This window comes from Eriocheir sinensis, unplaced genomic scaffold (assembly GCF_024679095.1).
Source record: "Eriocheir sinensis breed Jianghai 21 unplaced genomic scaffold, ASM2467909v1 Scaffold708, whole genome shotgun sequence".
Classification (NCBI taxonomy): domain Eukaryota; kingdom Metazoa; phylum Arthropoda; class Malacostraca; order Decapoda; family Varunidae; genus Eriocheir; species Eriocheir sinensis.
The window spans coordinates 177,372-187,867 of NW_026112063.1; the positions used below are offsets into that span (position 1 = coordinate 177,372).

Below are 10,496 nucleotides of genomic sequence, written 5' to 3' on the forward strand. Positions count from 1 at the left end.
CCTCCCGAATCTGACCTTGCTTTTGGCCACCTCTTCTGATTCTTTTATGGAGCAGCGCTTAGCGGGCTTTTCTTTTATTATTGTTTTTGTGCCCTTTAGCTGCCTCCTTTGTTGTAAAATATATATATATATATATATATATATATATATATATATATATATATATATATATATATATATATATATATATATATATATATATATATATATATATATATATATATATATATATATATATATATATATATATATATATATATATATATATATATATATATAAATATATATATATATATATATATATATTGATTTCACTTGCGCTGTACATCTTCTTGAGTCTGGGTTGATAGGTGAGCTTCAGGACAGCATGTGGGTAGTCTGAGGCCACTAGGCAGTTACTGAAAAATCCCAAGACAACGCGCGGATTGCTGGGTGGGCACGCTAGCCATTCAGCCACCGCCCCTCCTCACCCCCCTGTTTTATATATATATATATATATATATATATATATATATATATATATATATATATATATATATATATATATATATATATATATATATATATATATTAGGAAGGCTGTGGCTGAGTGATTAGCGGCTCGACCCCGCATTCGCCGCGTTTTGGATGATGTGTGTTCGAATCTGCTACCACCTGGGATTTTTCAGTCACCACCAAGTGGCCTAGGACTACCCACATGCTGTCCTGAAGATCACCTATCAACCTGAACTCTCGAAGCTGCCCAAGTGAAATCAAGAATGAGTTCCGGGAAGCAGCAAAGGGCAAGAATCATGGCGCCATTATAAATAACTATCTGAGCCTTAACGAGCTCAGGCCAACCATCAGGCCCCTAAAGAATGGCTCCTACCATATATATATATATATATATATATATATATATATATATATATATATATATATATATATATATATATATATATATATATATATATATATTTATATATATATATATATATATATATATATATATATATATATATATATATCTATATATAGAGAGAGAGAGAGAGAGAGAGAGAGAGAGAGAGAGAGAGAGAGAGAGAGAGAGAGAGAGAGAGAGAGAGAGAGAGAGAGAGAGAGAGAGAGAGAGACGGACAGGCAGACAGACAGAGAGAGCATCATGGATTAGGTAACAGACAAAAAATAAAGATAATCTAACAACAAACAAGAACGAGAAATGGACTCTGCGGGACACACCACGCGGAGAACTGACATGAGGAGGACAGCCAACGCAACAGTGACGACCCAGAACATGTACAAGTCAGGGCGGGCAGATGGAGAGATTACATTAGATCATTGGCCGGAGCAGGATGGAGCACACTAACATCAAACAGAGAAAGGTAGAGGAACAGACAACTGGGAAAGGCCTTTGTAATAGACTAGTAATAACTTACGATGGTGAATATTAGAGTATTGCAGTCACTTAAGTTAGAGCATTTGCCGGAGCAGGATGGCGTAATCTAACATCAAACAGAGAAAGGTGAAGGAATAGAGATGGACCATTGAGAAAGACCTCTGTTCTGCCATAGACTGACGATATGAAGTTTACAGTGTCAATCCCTAAAGTTAGAGCATTTGCCAGAGCAGGATGAAGAGGTCTAACACCTAACATAGAAAGGTGGAGGACGTTGGGAAAGACCTTTGTTTTGTATTGGACTAACAAGGCCTTAAGATGAAGATTAGATGCAGTTTGAGTATTTGCCAAACCACGATGGAGTATAATAACAGGGAAAGGTGGAGGACGTTGGGAAAGGCCTTTGTTTTGTATTGGACTAACAAGGCCTTAAGATGAAGATTAGATGCAGTTTGAGTATTTGCCAAACCACGATGGAGTATAATATCAGGGAAAGGTGGAGGACGTTGGGAAAGGCCTTTGTTCTGCAGTGGACTAGCAATGCCTGAAGATGAAGATTATATTAGTTAAGAGTATTTGCCAAAGCACGATGGAGTAATATATCAAACAGAGAGGGGTGGAGGACGTTGGGAAAGGGCTCTATGCTGCAGTGGACTAGAAATGGGTGAAGATAATGAAGATCCGAGAGGGGTTATATTAGGTTAGGTGGGGTTAGGAGAGGTGGAGGACGTTGGGAAAGGCCTCTATGCTGCAGTGGACTAGTAATGGGTGAAGATAATGATGATCCGAGAGGGGTTATATTAGGTTAAGTGGGGATAGGAGAGGTGGAGGACGTTGGGAAAGGCCTCTATGCTGCAGTGGACTAGAAATGGGTGAAGATGATGAAGATCCGAGTGGGGTTAAATTAGGTTAGGTGGGGTTAGGATAGGTGGAGGACGTTGGGAAAGGCCTCTATGCTGCAGTGGACTAGAAATTGGTGAAGATAATGAAGATCCGAGTGAGGTTAAATTAGGTCAGGTGGGGTTAGGATAGGTGGAGGACGTTGGGAAAGGCCTCTATGCTGCAGTGGACTAGAAATGGGTGAAGATAATGAAGATCCGAGTGGGGTTAAATTAGGTTAGGTGGGGTTAGGATAGGTGGATGACGTTGGGAAAGGCCTCTATGCTGCAGTGGACTAGTAATGGGTGAAGATTATGAAGATCAGATTGAACAGTGACGTTAGGTGGGGTCAGGTTCACGGGAGCTGCCTTGTATACGCCCACCGGCCTCTTGCAGACTCCTTGGTTAGTATTGGCAGACACTTCCGCCTCTCACACCAACTATTTCCAAAGGCCAAAAAGGGGATCAATTGGGTTCTCATGAGAGTGTTTTCAGGTTCATGGTACAGAGGAAGAATCAAACTACTACTAGGACCATTAAAATACTCCTGGAAATACCGAAAACTCATACGAAAACCGTGTCAAATATGTGAGCTCGGGCGCCGAAATGGGTTAAGATTCGTTTTAGGTCCGTGCCAGTATCTCATTACCTACTTTATGAAACATCAGTATCTCTTCATATATCTTTTCTACAAACCTTCAACAGTCACGGAAACGCTTTGAAAATCCAATTCAAGGACTCTTTTTTTTACTCCTGAAAATAGGGGATAATGTTTACGAAAGCGCGTCGCCTCCTCTGGCGGCGGCCGCGGCGACGCTGCAGCCGGTGTTGCGAGAAATACCTCCTCGCTGAAATAAGTCACATATACATGGGGGGGGGGGGGGTCAAGGGGGGGGCTGGTTAGAAGGGGCGGTCGTAAAGTTCGGTTGGAGTAGTTTAACTATGCTCCCCGACCCTAAACCCTCTGCGAGCTATTTCACGGCGACGCACTTTCGTAAACATACAGCACGTTTGTAAGTGGAGGAAGAAAAGGAGGAAGAGGAGGAAGCAGCGGAAGAGGTGGAGGAAGACTTTAATCCAGACCCAATAATTCGTAGATAAAACTTTCTTCTCATAAGGATTGAACCCCATTTTGCTTCCCCATCTCTTTCAAAACATTTACCCGTTCAGTCATTTTTTCCGACACACTCATAGAATAAGTTCCGCACAATGGCAATATAAATAAAAAAAGCTGCATGCTGAACTTTCATCAACATCAAATGAAACTCCTATGATGTGAAAAATCAATGAAAGAAAAGAAAAAAGAGAAAAAGCACTTGATGGTAGCTATTTTTTTCGTTTGTTTGTGTTAGGAGAAGTGGTGCACAGACTTCTTTGTGTGTTATTGTTTTACCTTTGAGCTGCTTCCTATGATGCGAAAACAAACAGATAAATGGGAGAGAAAAAAAAGAGAAAAGCACATGATGGTGAGTGCTTTCTGATTGTGGGAGAAGTGGTTATGTTTTTTTTGTGTGTGTGTTAATGTTTGCCTGCTATGATGCGAAAATAAATATATAAATGAGAGAGAAAAAAAACAAAGAAAAAAAAAACATGATGGTGAGTGTTTTCTGATTGTGGGAGAAGTGGTTGGTGTTTTTTTAGCGAGTGTGTTTTGTTTTGTCTTTGAGCCGCCTCCTGTGATGCCAATAAATGAATAAATAATTAACAGTGCATATCCTTAACCCAACAAGAGGACACTCGACTTATACATGACAACTCCTAGGCCGGTATTCTCAGACGCTTCTGTCTCTCATACCAACTTTTTTACACGGAGGTCAAAGGAGATCAGTCGGATTCTCATGAGTGTTTTTTTTAGGTCCATTGTACAGATAGGAGGTCAGACTACGACCAGGGTCATTAAACTACCCCTGGCAATACCCACAACGCCTACGAAAGCTGTGTGTGTGTGTGTGTGTGTGTGTGTGTGTGTGTGTGTGTGTGTGTGAGAGAGAGAGAGAGAGAGAGAGAGAGAGAGAGAGAGAGAGAGAGAGAGAGAGAGAGAGAGAGAGAGAGAGAGAGAGAGAGAGAGAGAGAGAGAAATAAAAAAAAAAATTCATAGATGGAGAGCAAGGATGAAAGAAAGGGAGAAATAGAATGAAGTAGAGAAGAGAAAAATAAAGAGACAGACGACTTAAGAGAATTGGGCCCCGATGCGAATGTTAGGAAACTCTAGCGGGCCGTCCTCGTGAGCGTCAGCACTCTCACTGGTGCTTTCTCTCCGCAGGTGTGTGGGTGCAATGTATACCTGAATGATGTTAATTGGTGAACAGATTCCTACCAAGTAAAATCAATCAATCAATCAATCAGAGAAGGAAAATATAATAAAAAAGAAAAATTGGAATGAGAAAGAAAAGGGAAACGGATGCTGCGTCGCAAGCCGTCGCGAGGATTCCTTTGGATGCTTGTGCGCGTTTCCCAGGCCCGTCGGTCTTCCATCCCTGAACCGATAAACGCGGTGACCGGCGCCTTCACAGTAATTATGATTAATTTTATAATCCAGTCTGGTAGTTTTAAGAAGCGAGTTCTTGCATCCTCGCCTCGGCGGGGGTGTGGAGCGCCAGCGAGCCCAAGGTCTCCCTGGCGAGCATGGCAGGACTGGAGGGCTCCAGGCAGGGCTCCTCGGCGTCCCTCGGGGCCCCGACGGAGGTGCCGGAGATCTTCCGGCTACAAACCCGGGCAGGTGGAGCTCGTTAGCCGTGGTAGGCAATCTGCCTAGGAGAGCAAACTCCGAACAATAAACCCGGGCAGGTGGAGCTCGTTAGCCGTGGTAGGCAATCTGCCTAGGAGAGCAAACTCTATACAAACCCGGGCAGGTGGAGCTCGTTAGCCGTGGTAGGCAATCTGCCTAGGAGAGCAAACTCTATACAAACCAGGGCAGGTGAGGCTCGTTAGCCGTGGGAGGCAATTCACCTAGGAGAGCAAACTCTATACAAACCCGGGCAGGTGGAGGTCGTTAGCCGTGGGAGGCAATTCACCTAGGAGAGCAAACTCTAAACAAACCCGGGCAGGTGGAGGTCGTTAGCCGTGGGAGGCAATTCACCTAGGAGAGCAAACTCTAAACAAACCCGGGCAGGTGGAGGTCGTTAGCCGTGGGAGGCAATTCACCTAGGAGAGCAAACTCTAAACAAACCCGGGCAGGTGGAGGTCGTTAGCCGTGGGAGGCAATTCACCTAGGAGAGCAAACTCTAAACAAACCCGGGCAGGTGGAGGTCGTTAGCCGTGGGAGGCAATTCACCTAGGAGAGCAAACTCCGAACAATAAACCCGGGCAGGTGGAGCTCGTTAGCCGTGGTAGGCAATTCACCTAGGAGAGCAAACTCCGAACAATAAACCCGGGCAGGTGGAGGTCGTTAGCCGTGGGAGGCAATTCACCTAGGAGAGCAAACTCTAAACAAACCCGGGCAGGTGGAGCTCGTTAGCCGTGGGAGGCAATTCACCTAGGAGAGCAAACTCTAAACAAACCCGGGTAGGTGGAGGTCGTTAGCCGTGGGAGGCAATTCACCTAGGAGAGCAAACTCTAATCAAACCCGGGCAGGTGGAGCTCGTTAGCCGTGGTAGGCAGTTCACCTAGGAGAGCAAACTCTAAACAAACCCGGGCAGGTGGGGCTCGTTAGCCGTGGTAGGCAGTTCACCTAGGAGAGCAAACTCCGAACAACAAACCCGGGCAGGTGGAGGTCGTCAGCCGTGGTAGGCAGTTCACCTAGGAGAGCAAACTCCGAACAATAAACCCGGCCAGGTGGAGGTCGTCAGCCGTGGTAGGCAATCTGCCTAGGAGAGCAAACTCCGAACAATAAACCCGGCCAGGTGGAGGTCGTCAGCCGTGGTAGGCAATCTGCCTAGGAGAGCAAACTCCGAACAATAAACCCGGCCAGGTGGAGGTCGTCAGCCGTGGTAGGCAATCTGCCTAGGAGAGCAAACTCTAAACAAACCCGGGCTTGTGGTGCTCGTTATACTGTCGTAGACAATCCACGCGATGGGAACACCAAAGAAAAGGAAAATAAAAAGGAACACCAGAAAAATGGAAAATACAGAAACGAAACGTCAAGAAAAGAAACAAAAAGATCATCCACCTTTAGGCCCTAACATCGCCAAAATTATGGATGGGTCTCTTCTGGGGAGAAAGCGGCTCATCCAGACCAAAGAACATCAACAAAAGGATGATATGAATAAATTAAATAAAAACACATAAAGAAAAACACATCAAGGAAAGAAAAATATAACAAACAGCATCCACCTTCCGACCCTGACTAACATCACCAAAATTATGGGTGGGTCTCTTCTGGGGAGAAAGCGGCTCACCCAGACCAAAGAACATCAACAAGGGATGATATAGAAAAGAACACCAAAAAAAATGGAAAAAGAACAGAAAAAACATCGAAAAAGAAAAGCAACAGAAATAAATGAACAACATCAAGAAAAGAGAAATACAAAGAAACATCATCCACCTTTCGGTCCCAAACAACATCACCAAAATTATGGATGGGTCTCTTCTGGGAGGAAAGCGGCTCATCCAGACCAAGGAACATCAACAAAAGGATGATAGGAAAAAAATAACAACAAAAAGCATCAATAAGAAGTAAAAGAAAAAGAACAGGAAAACATCGAAAAAGAAAACTAAAGCAATAAAAAGAACGAAAAACACGACATCAAGAAAATGAAATAAAACAAACATCATCCACCTTTCGGCCCTAACAACATCTCCAAAATTATGGGTGGGTCTCTTCTGGGAGGAAAGCGGCTCACCCAGACCAACGAACAAAAGGATGATAGGAAAAAAGAACACCAAAAAAGAACACCAAAAAAGAAAACCAACACCGAGAAAACACAAAGGAAAAAATAGAAAAAAAGAAAAGAAAGAAAAGAAAAAATAAATAAATAAATAAAAATAATATAAATAAATAAATAAATAAATACAGAATATAGTAAAATTAACTAACTGACTCTAACTGCTTAAGTAACTATCAAACTATCTATTTAAGTAACCTACCTAACTGACGGTAATACAGCTGTTTGACTACCCATTAACAAACAAACAAACAAACCACTTAACGATCTAACATGGATAGTGAGGTAAGGTGGGATTAGACTTACAGGAGCTGCCTTGTATAAACCAACCGGCCTCTTGCAGACTCCTGACGTTCTTATGTTCTTTTACGTTTAAGAATATGGCCCTTAAACCCCATTCACACCTGTACTAATACCTGACTGGTTGGGTGACTCTTCTGCCTCTGCCTGCCTCCCCTCCTGCCACTGTCTCCGCTATCAGCACACAATCTACGCTCCCCCATAAAACCCACACCTAACCTAACTTAACCTTCCTGTATATCCCCTTCACACCTGTGCTAATACCTGGCTGGTTGGGTGACTCCTTCTACCTCTGCCTGCCTCCCGTAATGTTACTCTCTCCGCTATAAGCATAAATTTTCCCTCCCCCATAAAACCCACACCTAACCTATCCTAACCTTCCTGTAAACTCCCTTCACACCCGTACTAATACCTGGCTGGTTGGGTGACTTTTTCTACATCTGCCTGCCTCTTCCTGTTACTGTCTCCGCTATCAGCACACAATCTTCCCTCAACCATAAAACCCACACCTAACCTAACCTAACCTTCCTAACCTAACCTTACTGTATACCCCTTCATACCTGTGCTAATACATGACTGGCTCACTTCCCTACATTCAACCACTAACATCCTCCCCCCACCCCCACCCCCACACGCATAAAACTATCAAACCCTCATTTAAAACAATATATCAAGCACTCACAAGAAAAAACACCAGGACGCAACACTGTATAAGGCAAAGATGATGGTGGGAAGAGGGGTGAAGGGGGGGTGGGAGGTCACACGATAACCTACGCATTACCCCGGCGCGCTCCTCCGTCCCCTTGGCCCGTGACCCCGCGCAGGTAACAGCAGACCCCCTCAGCCGGCGACACAGGACCGATTGTGACACGCAGGCTGCCTCAGTTTACCTTTCCCAGGCATATCCATTTCACTGACCCACGCGTGAGGAGGAGGAGGAGGAGAATAAAATAGCAAGGGAAAAAGACGACGAGGTAGAGGTCAAGAAAGGGGAGCTAGCGAGAGGGAGGAAAAGGAGGAGGAGGAACACAAAGCAACACAAAGGAAGAACAAACAACAGCAGAACTGCTGGTCCTAACGAGGCTGTTTGTGACAAGCTACACTAACTATCTAATCAAAGGTGGAAGATGAAGGAAGGCAAAGGCGAGGGCTCCTCCCCACCCCCCCCCCCATCCCTCCAGCCAAAGCTGGCAGGAAAGGAAAAAGAACCATGCAGCATGGAAAAACTGCATGGAATTTATGTAGGAAAGAGGACAGAACTACCATTGCTGCTACCACTAACCGGGCGATAAAGGCGGACAAAGACACCAGTATTCGAAAGAACTTAACGTTATTACGACAATGAGTAATATCTTAGTTGCTGGTTGGATTCAAAATACTTGTCTAATCTATTCCTGAAGGCCGTAACTGTTGTACTATCAACGACATCACAGGGAAGAGAGTTCCAAATAAACATTTTGTGATTAACTTCTGTTCGATTGTGTGTGTGGGGTACGTGTGTTTGTGTTTGTGGGGGGCATGTGTGTTTGTGTGTGTGTGGGGGTATGTGTGTGTGGGGGGGGGTACGTGTGTTTGTGTGTGTGGGGGTGTGTGTGTGTGTGTGTGTGTGTGTGTGTGGGGGTGTGTGTGTGTGTGTGTGTGTGTGTGTGTGTGTGTGTGTGTGTGTGTGTGTGTCTAAGCCATCTATTTATATTTATCTATCTGCACATTACGTCGATATCTGAATCTTTTTATCTATCTTTCCATCAGCCTATTATTCTATGTATTTGTATCCGTTAATGAGATTTAAGAGGCAGGAATTGGTTGTTTTTTTGGGTGTCATCACTAAAAATTATTATCCAAGCTTATGACGATTACAAAATGTACAAATTGCAAATATTAACCTCGCCCTGATCCTCTTGTTTCAATCACATACAGAAGAAGAGCTAAGTTATTAAGCAATAGAAACTCCACAAGTAAACGCAAGAAAGTGTAAATACTGACCTCTTCCTGATGCTCCAATTTCTAACATGTACAGAGAAATCTTAGGTCGGCACTGTCAGACCCCTCCACACCTCACATCAACAATTTCCAAATGCCAAAAAGAAGACAAATCAGGTTCTAATGATTTTTTTTTTAAGTTCTTTGGTACAAAGGAAGGGCCAACCTACCACCAGGGTTATTAAGCTACCCAAGGAAATGCCCAAAGCTCCTAGGAAAACCGTGTCAAATATGTGTGTTTGCGCCGATATGTTTAAGAGTATGTCTGTCAAGGCCAGGAGGTTCAGATGGTTATAGGACTGATTGAAGCCAGGAGAACGGCGGCAACTACTTCAATCGAGTCCAAGTATGATTATACCTTCACCAGGTTTCTAAGGAATATGATCAAAACAACCAAAAGTGGAAGTGTAAACATGTTGAGGTACAAAGTCCAATACACCTCCCGTACTCTCCAGTAGACCGCGACAGGACCCAGGGAAAGCGGCAGCCCGACCCGGCAATTGTGAGTGGTGCCTCGTGGGAAGAGACGCCCGTTGCGGTGATGTAGAGACGCACACTGCCTCGTAGACGTCACTCGATGGAGGAGGACGGGCTCAGCAGAATGTCAGCTGCCTGAGTGCCCGTAGATGATGACGCCGGGGTAGACGGGGAGCCAAGGACGAACAAACGGTGTCAGCTCGGCGAGGAGACGAAACTGGGTAGGTGGGACGGAGGCGCAAGCAGGCCGTGCCCAGTGGACTGCGGGGCTCCAAGGTTGAGAGGGAGGAAAGGGGACGCAGGTCCAGGATCGCTCTTGGGTCAGTTCCGCTCTGCCTCAGCTCTCGGGCAACCACACCACCTTGGCTCGCTTCGATGATGCGTGAAGTCAGGGCGCCGACCGTGAAGCTGAATGAGACTGCATCGCCACCAGGAGCAGCTTCGGGTCGGCGATCAAAGCAGGCTGGGTGAAGCAGGCTGGGTGTAGCGGCAAGCTGGGAATAATCGAAAGAGCATCAACCCTTATACTGGTGTGTGTGTGTGTGTGTGTGTGTGTGTGTGTGTGTGTGTGTGTGTGTGTGTGTGTGTGTGTGTGTGTTAGTGGTAGTTCAGCCCTCACATAAGCCCCCTTACAAAAATCTACCGTAGGTAGATTAAACTGA

The 10,496-nt window shown here is 44.8% G+C and overlaps 2 long non-coding RNA genes across 12 annotated transcripts; one reads left to right on the forward strand and one right to left on the reverse strand.

Moving 5' to 3' along the window:
- The first annotated feature begins 4,388 nt into the window (after positions 1-4,388).
- Positions 4,389-6,979, forward strand: LOC126994040 (uncharacterized). Of its 11 annotated transcripts, none has more exons than XR_007748759.1 (4): positions 4,826-4,973; positions 5,042-5,106; positions 5,172-5,632; positions 6,029-6,311. It is a non-coding gene; the product is annotated as an uncharacterized LOC126994040 (long non-coding RNA). The 11 variants fall into 11 exon arrangements; XR_007748752.1 differs by adding an exon at positions 5,633-5,960 and having other exon boundaries at positions 4,970-5,106; positions 5,172-5,496; XR_007748753.1 differs by adding an exon at positions 5,633-5,960 and having other exon boundaries at positions 4,970-5,106; positions 5,172-5,431.
- LOC126994042 (uncharacterized) lies at positions 4,597-6,135 on the reverse strand. The gene is made up of 3 exons (XR_007748761.1): positions 5,993-6,135; positions 5,204-5,596; positions 4,597-5,073 (listed from the first exon to the last, which is right to left on the reverse strand). It is a non-coding gene; the product is annotated as an uncharacterized LOC126994042 (long non-coding RNA).
- Positions 6,980-10,496: the final 3,517 nt, after the last annotated feature.